The sequence below is a fragment of the Poecilia reticulata genome, chromosome 8 (genome assembly GCF_904066995.2).
Source record: "Poecilia reticulata chromosome 8, P_reticulata-male-v2, whole genome shotgun sequence".
Classification (NCBI taxonomy): Eukaryota; Metazoa; Chordata; class Actinopteri; order Cyprinodontiformes; family Poeciliidae; genus Poecilia; species Poecilia reticulata.
This window is the reverse complement of record NC_088837.1, coordinates 11,095,638-11,105,460: the sequence shown is the minus strand read 5'-3', so window position 1 is coordinate 11,105,460 and position 9,823 is coordinate 11,095,638. Positions and strand designations below refer to the sequence as shown.

The window sequence follows — 9,823 nt, the reverse complement described above, 5'->3', positions numbered from 1 at the left end:
TATACAAATGTTTACTGCCGGCATAAAAGAAGTAATTATGAGTCCTTGCTGAAAATAGCGAAAAATAAAGAAACGCAGCCGAGGACAAAAATGTTATTTTTGTATCAAAACAAAAATGTTTGACATTTGAATGAAACTGTGCAATAACTGATTAATAACAAAAATGAAAATCAAGTCTCATTTGCATCTTTATTTTGTAAATCTAAGTAGAAGAACAGTTCATGATGTCAACAGGATCATATGCTATACTTGCGATAATAAAGGACAATGTTAAAGTGTAACAAAAAGCATGTGAAAGGAGTTAATGTAATTTCAGAAGTAATAATCCCTCACCTCTTCTAGTTTTAAAATTGTTTTTTTCTTATCTGTTTTCTTATTATGAAAGTGTCTTAACATGACTTAAACAAAGTTAATATTTCAGTGATTCTTGAGATTCTTGAAATTAAAACCCTAAAATGGGTTTTAATTTTCCCATAACTTTTCTTTTTGTTATTTCTCAACCTTATGTATGCAAATATGACAAATAATGTTATGGAAATGTAAATATGCTAAGGTACAGGCTCCCAGTTGCAACATTTTTTTTTTTTAATTACATTTTTAATCGACCTGACCTAGAACGTTGTCATCACCATTTGTCAAAAATAAATATAAAATAATTTTTAATGACCCTATTAGTGATATTTCTACTCATTTTACAGACAATGCTTCTCAAGAACCAAATTAATATTATTTAAAACAAAAAACAACAAAAAGTCCATCTGACATAGTTGACACAGAACTGAAGGTAGTGACAAATTAGTGAGTAAAATGAAAAACTTGATACATGTGAAGTAATGCAATTTATGTAAAATACATTAAAATTAATTAATTGCACATTTAAGTGAAATTTGACAACAATTTCACTGAAAGAGTCAAAAACTCTGATGGAGTTGACATCTGACAGAGTTGACAAAAAGCCAAACTACCTCAATTTATATAATGTTATTCTAAATGAGGCCATATTGTAGCTCATCAGGTCCATGCAATCTTTACATTATACCAAAATTAAGCTTTTATTTCACATAATTTCATAAAAAGCTTTGTAAATTGTCAGTTATGGTGTTGACACATCATGGTTGTGACAAAAAACTTAAGAATAAAAAGAAGAAAAAACTAAAGAATAACATAAGCTATTAGACCAGAGCTAACTAGCCCTCTTAGCAAAGGGACAGAAAGGAAGTGGTCATGGGGTCCTCAGAAGTTCTGGTGCCCCCCAATAATGCCTGATTTTTTAACATTATTTTCATTTCTGACGGTTTTGACAAAAACTAGGGACAAATTTGAATGGAGTTGGAAAATATATAAAAATATTTTTAATTCAATTTATTGATACTTTTATAATTATTTATATACTTAATTGTCATAATGTATAATTTTTGTATTTCTTTAATTGTTTTAAACTATTATAATGTATTGAGTTCTGCTCCTGGACAAGGGATTTTACAGGCATCATCCACCGACTACAATGTTTGAAATAAAAAAATATTCAGCAAATACCAGGAAAACATACATTGTTGTGCTCACATGACCCAGGTTAGTTTAGTCAGATATTTGAAAAAATTATATTTTGAGTATATTTTATTTAGATTTTGTGCTTTATCCATAGGACCTGTTTTGTCCCTATTCTTAAGAATCACTGATTTATGACATTTTCAAAGGAACTGAAATGTAGCAAAACAAGGCAAGAAAAAATGAAACCAAATGAATTATTTAAAAATGAATAGTTTATAAATATTAAGAAAATAAATGGCTAAAAACTGGTTAGTCCCTTGCTGTTGTGGTCAACACACCTAAATAATTGTGTGGTGTTGTAGCTCCCTCTGTGTTTGCTGTGTCCTACAAACTTTCATGTGCTGAAATGTTTTTGTACAGAGTTCCTGGTTTCTGTGTCACTGTGGACCATCAAGCGCAGTAATAAACAGCAGAGTCCTCCGCTGACAAACTGTTCATCTGCAGATACACCTGACTTCTGCTGTTGTCTCTGGAGATGGTGACCCGACCTCTCAATGACTGAGGATAGTAGGTGCTGCCACCAGTGTCACTGATACCAGAAACCCACTCCAGTCCTTTTCCAGATGGCTGTCTGACCCAAGCAAACCAAGGAGTGCCACTAAACCCAGAATATGTGCAGGTCAGTCTGTGGGACTCAGCAGGCCTTTTGACCACTGATTCAGACTCAGTCAGTGTTTGACACTCGGTACCTGCATAAAGACAGTTAATTAGCTACTGAACATTAATAAGGTTGGATTTATCAATTGAGAAGCTGCCCTGAGTTCTTACCAGGCCAGATAACTGCCAGGATGACAAAAGCAGCCACAACCTCAAGTCTGATCATTGTTGTACTTATTTGTCTGCTAAGTCTACACTGTGGTTGTCCCCGATTTTATCAGGTTTTAAACAGATACGGAAAAATGAAAGGAGTTCGATTTTTGCATCAGCTCCTCCCCTTCAAGGGCGTTAAATGCTTGAGTGGTATTATTGGAGTATCTTTTAACAGAGACTCCAGAAGGACTCATGTAGTGCGTGTTACATTATCTTTGCACAAATAACTTATCAGCACATGTTTAGATCCATTCATTTCATTCTGAAACCAGGCAGCATTACAAATAAAAGGTTGATAAATTGAAGTTGAAAAGAAGAAGAATGATATCCTACATCTGTTGAACATCATGTCACTACATCCTCAAAAACAGGAAATCCCAAATCAACAAATTGTTGTTGTTGCCATCCTTTTTGTGCAGATTGTGTGATCCACTGCACTTTACACTGACTGAAATCAAGAAACTGCTGGGGCTTTTCCTTTACTATCATGGGAGATTGCACTAAGGATGTTAGAACCTGTCAAAGACCCAGAAATTATGATAAATAAATATAAAATGAGACAAACTCAAAATGGAAGAGATGTATTACTGTTTTGAAAGACTTCAAAGGAAGACACATAAATATCAGCAGGGCATACTTTTGGCTTTTATCATTAAAATGTATGACCAAAGAACATCCCTCTAATATAGAAGATAATCAAATACTGAGAGATCTAAAATATGACATCTGCATTGGATTTACATTTATGAGACAATTTCTTTTTTTATTATGAGCAAATTTTAATAAACTAAAGGCAAAAACATAAATAAATAAAATATTTACAGAAAACAACTTATTGTAAAACTTTATATGTCAGCTCTCCTAAAAAGTAAATGTAAAGTTTGTCACTTCTAGACAAGAAAGTAGATGTCTTGTATTGTCAGGATGTATGTTTTGTTAGAGTCTCTCCACTGGTCAAAAGTAATTATACAAGCATCGGCTTTGAGGGGTTTGTGTGCAGGTTGGCAGATGTTTTTTGTCAATGTGTCTCTCTGGCACAGTAATACACAGCAGAGTCTCCAGGCTGCATATTCTGTCCATTCAGAGTCACTGTTTTACTGGAAGACTCTAAACTGATGCTGAATTTGTTCTCTAGTGACTCTTTGTAGTAGGTAGCATATCCTACGCCTGCTCCTCCAATCCACTCCAGTCCTTTCCCAGCAGGCTGCCTGATCCAGACTGTCCACTAGCTGGTGAGAGAATAAGAGACCTGACAGCTGATGGTCAGACGCTGACCTGGCTGCACTGTTACAGAGGCTGGCTGTGTCAGCTGCTGACATTTCACACCTGCAGAGAAAAATACCTTATTAGAGTGTTAAACAAACATGGTGTTGAGAATATGCTGTGTGTTTCTGTCTCTTTGAGACTTACAGGACCCAACAACCAACAGGAGCAGCAGAGCTACAGACAACATGTTGATGATCTGGTGGGAGTTTCTTTTCGTTTCACTTTTTTATAGCCAACAGCTTGGAGGTTTACTTTGCCTAGAAAGAGGCACAAGAAAGTTTAACTGTTCAATCAGAGATGAAGAGAGAGTTTTGGCTGAGAAAATGAATTCTCTCTTTTTTATTTTTCCAGACTAGATTGAACAAAATAGTTCTGTTAGTGGTGAAAGTACCTTATACAGTTACAATCAACAACAAAAAATGGGTCAAGTTCATATTTAACAGCTTTTGGTTGCTTTGAAAAGGTTAACGCAAAGGGCAACCAAAACCCTAAATGTCAGTCACTGAGCATTTATGTGTGATTCCACAGCTAAGGCCTGATCCAAGTGTCTCTGAAAAGAAAAGTGAGCCATAACTCTCGAGCACTGGTAAAAACACAGACTCTTATTTTTGGTAAGAAAGACAGCAAATAGTTAAACAATTTAACAAAAACAATAACTGACAAGTCAACGCTTTGGATTGAAAATTAATTTAAATATCTTCCATAAAGAAAATATATTAACTTAAAATGTGTTATTTCTAGTTTTAAATTAATGTAAACCTAAACTAAAACTTGCACTTAAGTAAAATGGATATAAATTATTCTCACATTCTGTTGTTTCCATGATGGTAGCAACACAATTTCCATCAATTAAGTAAATTGTATAAATCTGACTTTAAAACCCCTGATTTTTTACAGCTAATGCAAGTTTTACCTTGCATTTGTGGTTTGTCAAGTTTGTCCACTAGGTGGCGGCATTTCTAAATATGTTTTTGGAAGAATCAATACGGTTTCTTATTTAAAACTGATTTTACCCGATATGTGCATGACATGAGGAGGATCTACCTTTATTTTCTGTCAGTTCATACTTCAAACAGATGATTCCTGTTCATCTTTTTTTTTGAAATCTGAACACATATGCTTTAAAAGCTGCTGTAAGAAGGTTTTACCTAAACTTCTTAACAAAGTTCTCGTCGTGTTTTTAAATTTGATCGTGTTGTCCATGATTTCAAATAAAAAAAAGCATGCCCTGGAAACAATGTAACTCAACTCTGTGACAGAATAAAGGACAAATATAATAATAATATATATAAAAAACTCTAAATGGAGGATTTCAGAAGATTTAAGATCTGACGTGAAAATTAAAAATATTTGATTAAATGCCAAATTACAAAGGAGCTTGCTTGCTGCCACTGAAGTCAACATGTGAAAAGATTCAACATGTTATGTGAAGAGAAGAAACAAGCGGAGCTGAGGTTAACCTCAGCCTTTTCGTCTCCATGTGAAACTGAGCTGCTGTTTGGTTTCTTTCAGATTTTCATCTGTATTTCTGCTTCCTGGTGACATGTGGTTTAAAACGATCAAACTTTTATACTAAGAAGGAGATGAGAAATGGGGTCTATTTCTTACTGTTGTTTCTCCTCGTTATTTCGGTTATTCACCAATAGATTACTGGAAATAACCTGAGCAAGTGGCTGAGAGTGGAGGTGTTTTATCACATAATCAGTAAGAAAATAATTCAAATGTGAGTGAAAAAGGGAAGATAAAACAGCTTTGAATGATAAAGGAAAATATAAACACAATAAAAAGGTATTAATGTCAAGTTAATAATAGAAGATGTTTGATAAATAAAGTAACAGAGCAGGAACATATTAAATAGGCTGCATTAAAGTTTATGTGTACATCTTGCACATAAATGAAATATGAACATGAACAGAATGAAGCAGGAATATTGTTCATTTTTTACAAACACCAAAAACTCTTTCTTCATTATCATGTCAAACAAAGACTAACCACAAAAAATACAGGACCATTTGACTAAATTGAAGAAAAAGTAATTAAGCAACAGATAACAAATTCCATATTTTCTGGATTGATAAGTTACGCTTTTCTATTTATTTTTTATTTTTTTTTAGCAAAGTTGTTCATGTTATTCCTGAATTTATGGCTAACAGAAAAAAATATATATTTGTTTTATTTCTTTTAGACATTCTGCATGTAGGTTTATCATTAAATATTTATCATTAAAGCTACATATAAAACTACATTTTCACATACATAAAAGTGTATTTCAATTTTTACAGCCTTTTGAGGAAGTCAATTCTTTAAACATAAAACTCAAAATACCGAACATATAACTCCTTCTTTATTACAAGAATACATAAATATAGAAAAAAAACATAAAAGACAAGAAACAACTTTGCATAAAATTAACAGAAACATTAGAAAAAATTTAAAAAATAAAAACATCAAAGGAAATTGTAATACATTTTATATTCCACTATAGCAAACAAAGAAAAAAACCCAAAAAACTCTAATTTACGGTAAAATACTGGCGGCGGTGGTTGCAAGAATTTTAAATATGGTATAATCCGTATTTGGCAACCACAGCTGCCGGTATTTTACCATAAATTAAAGATGTTTTTTTGTTGTTGTTGTGGTTTTCAGTGTATATTTGCCAATTTTAATATTTCAGAACCATTTAATCACACATAATTTGTTTTTTAAATAAAATTGATTTCAATTTGATATTCACGAGCCGAAGGCTCGGTTTCAGAAGAGCAGGCCTCTGATGGTGAGGACAGTGCTGAAGGCCAGAGCTTTGGTGAACACCACTCGGACTCCGTTCATCAGCAGCAGGTAGAAGTTCAGCTTGGCTTTTTCTGGACGACAGAGAAACAGAGTTCAGATTTGAACACAAACAGCAGCGATGGAACCAAACTGAGACAGGAAGAGATCAGACTGACCTGGATAAATGCTGCCACATTCATCATCTGTTTAGAGACAGAAAGAACATCAGTCACACAAACATCATGAAAACTCTGACAGAGTCATAAAAAGTCAGGAAACACTCTCATAAGAATGTTTTGTAACAAATTAACAACTGGAGCTTAGTTGAAGATGGGAGGACTTAAAATCATGACTTATGATTTTAAGTCATAAAAAGAATTAACCGAAAATTTCAATGTGTCTAAAAACAAATAGTTAGATCATGACTCTTTATACTGTATAAATTTGGTACCAGCTTCATTGTTGCCAAAGGTCCCGTTTACCCCACAGGAGTAGATGGCTTCGTTGCTGAATGCAGCAAAGTAGTAGCCGTTATTCTTCAGAACAGCATCAGTTGTGCTCACATCGACCGGACCCCTTTTCAAATTCAGAACCGCACTTTCCCACTTTGAATGGAAATTTGTGACCAGACAGACGTTTGGACTGGACTCGTTTGCTGGCTTCACTGTGTAGCCGGGAGTCTGCAGGGGACTGAGGACGAATAGGGACGGAGGATCAGAGGCAGCATTTGGATCTGCAGATGAACAAAAAAAAAGCAGATCATGTCAGGACATTAAGAATGACTGAAACAACATTTCATCAGCACAAGACTAACTACTTCATGTCAATGCATAAACTACAGTTTAAACAACTGTAACCCTTTACCCCTCACCACTTACATGCAAATCAATGGGTTCATGAAGACACTTATGTCCCTGTGACAGTTAAAGTTAAAAAAGTAACAAGAAGCTGATTCAAAAGTAATAAGTCATAAAAAAGTATTTCTTAAAGGTTGAATATCGCAATCAATTAGCTTCTTGTAATGTTCTGTGATATTTTTATCCCCAAATCATTTAAAACATGTAATATTAAGCTAAAAATGTAATGTTTCTGCAGCAACAACTTTGCTGCTGCAGAAAGGGAAATTTAGTTAGTTTTTTAAATGTATAACTTTCCAAGAGAAATAAGTATTTTATTGTGATGGAAAGTTTCCAACATCAGTTGGATATGTAAAAAAATCAAGTAAGATATGTGGCATTTTAAACTTTAAGGCTGCAGCCTTTTTACATTCAGAAATCTCCATCTTCTACGTCCTGAGTTAAAAATGAACGAGTGACGTCTCTCCAGTTTTTACCGGTTTGATTTGTGGAAAATTAATCAGTGCCAGACTTTTACATTTAAACAACTATCAAGCCAGCTCATTTTCGATCAAACCATTATGTTAGTTTGATTGAAAAATAAAATTAATTAATAAATAAATAAATAAATAACTTTTCTGCTTAGACGAAAGTGTGTGAACACAGAAAGAATATCAGTCACTGTCCCCCGATGTCTGCAATCAATAAAGGCTAAAATTTTAGAGTTAATTTTATCACAACTGTTAAAGGAAAAGTAATAATGTGTCAAGAACACCACCAAGAAATATTTGCATACAATTCTTCAATGAATTTAATAACATAATTTTAATGTGATAAAATTGTAGAATATATGACAGTGAAACAAATGTAATTTGTCTAAAGATTCTTCCTCAATGTAACAAAATGTAACTCTGCCATTCCAGGACCTTTACAGACCTCTCATAGATCAGGCTCCCGATTTAGCTTCTTGTTTGAGTATTATATAGTTAGTAAAAAATGTATTCTATATATATATCCACAATAAGTGATAATCAATCATTTAGATGTTTTATGGGGATTAAAAGACTCAATCATTTGAGTAGTTTATTTACCTCATATTTAGTCCACATAGTCCTTTTGATTTCAACTTTTTTGTTTGAGTCGAGGTTTTGTCGCCATCAGATTTTTGATCTATTCTTAATTAAGAGAATCTGTCATTCGTTAAAGAGATTTTTATAACCATATTTTTCTTTGGTGAGATCCCTGACCATAAATTATTCTTAGTTCTTCTTGTGCGTCTAAATTGCCACAATGCCGCTGGTTTGCAAATCAAAATTGTGTCTTTAGTCATTTGTCAAAATGTCATTTAGTTGAGAAGTTAGATTTGCGTGCAATTTTTTTCCTGCCTTCATGTCGTGTTTTCTTCTGTCTGGATTCTGTCTGGATGAATCTCTGTCATGTCCCTCTGAAGTTTGAACCAGCTTTGTTCAGATTCTAAATCAATCTTCAGTCTCATATTTTCTGGTAAATTACATTTTTACAATCTGGACCATCGATCCCTTTTTTCAACAGATTACATTTGTGATTCTGGATAACAGAACCCAAATAAAAATATGAAAAATTATGCAGTTATAAGAAACAACTTCCGGACGCTTTTAAACTCATAGTAATGAAAACTTTAAGATTATTTAACACTCAATCAAAAACAAAAACAATTTTACTGGAGACTATATTGAATAAGAATTTATTTATTGACATTGAAAATAAATAAATAACTCATTTTAAATGCAAAAGCACTAAGAGTCACATAATCCATTAAAAATTATGAACATTTATTATTTATTTAATTTTTATTGACATTTCAAAACTGCATTTGAATCCGATTAAAATACAAATATGATATGATTAGTTATGGTAGATTTTTTTCTCACAGTCATATCAGTGCAGTCCTTTAAAATCTGGTGTGAAACATAACATTTATAAGATTTGTCTGCAAAACTAAAATAGTAAATCTACAAATGCAATTTATGCAGATAACACCAAAGCCGTTTAACATGACTGTCAATTAACAGGAGCATCAAAAGTTATGACTAAGTAAACATTTTACATGAATATTATTATCATAAACAACAACGATAACTGTAAATAATGTTTTAAAGTATCTTACCTGGTAGAACCGTGACTGTTGTTCCATTACCCCAGTAGTCTAAATATCACAGTGCTACATCTTCATTGACTGGTTGAACAAAAACCTGCAGCACCAGAGAAAATGGCAAAAAAACCTGAATAATTACCTTAAAGTCTTTCAACATTGGTCCAGTCTTATGAGATGGATATTCTTGTGTAACGATTCTGAAAGAAGCTAAATATCAATTATCTGATGCAATTAAAATAGACTCAAAAATATAACTTATAGTCTATGAATTAAAGTCTAATTAATGTGTATTTGAAAAAAATATTAGTCATTATTATCAAAATGACAACACTGAGTTCTTACCTCATATTACAGAGGTAGAAATGCAGTAATCTATACTGATTTATAGTTATTATTATGAATTACAGTCAGGTTTTTGCTCTGAGGTTTTTGTATTGGTGTATATCTCTGTGCCCCC

At 33.0% G+C, this 9,823-nt stretch overlaps 1 long non-coding RNA gene across 1 annotated transcript; it reads right to left on the bottom strand.

The window, feature by feature from the left end:
• Window positions 1–5,477: 5,477 nt before the first annotated feature.
• Window positions 5,478–9,823, bottom strand: LOC103468623 (uncharacterized). Its single transcript, XR_534237.2, has 4 exons — window positions 9,379–9,823; window positions 6,848–7,129; window positions 6,573–6,599; window positions 5,478–6,488 (listed from the first exon to the last, which is right to left on the bottom strand). It is a non-coding gene; the product is annotated as an uncharacterized LOC103468623 (long non-coding RNA).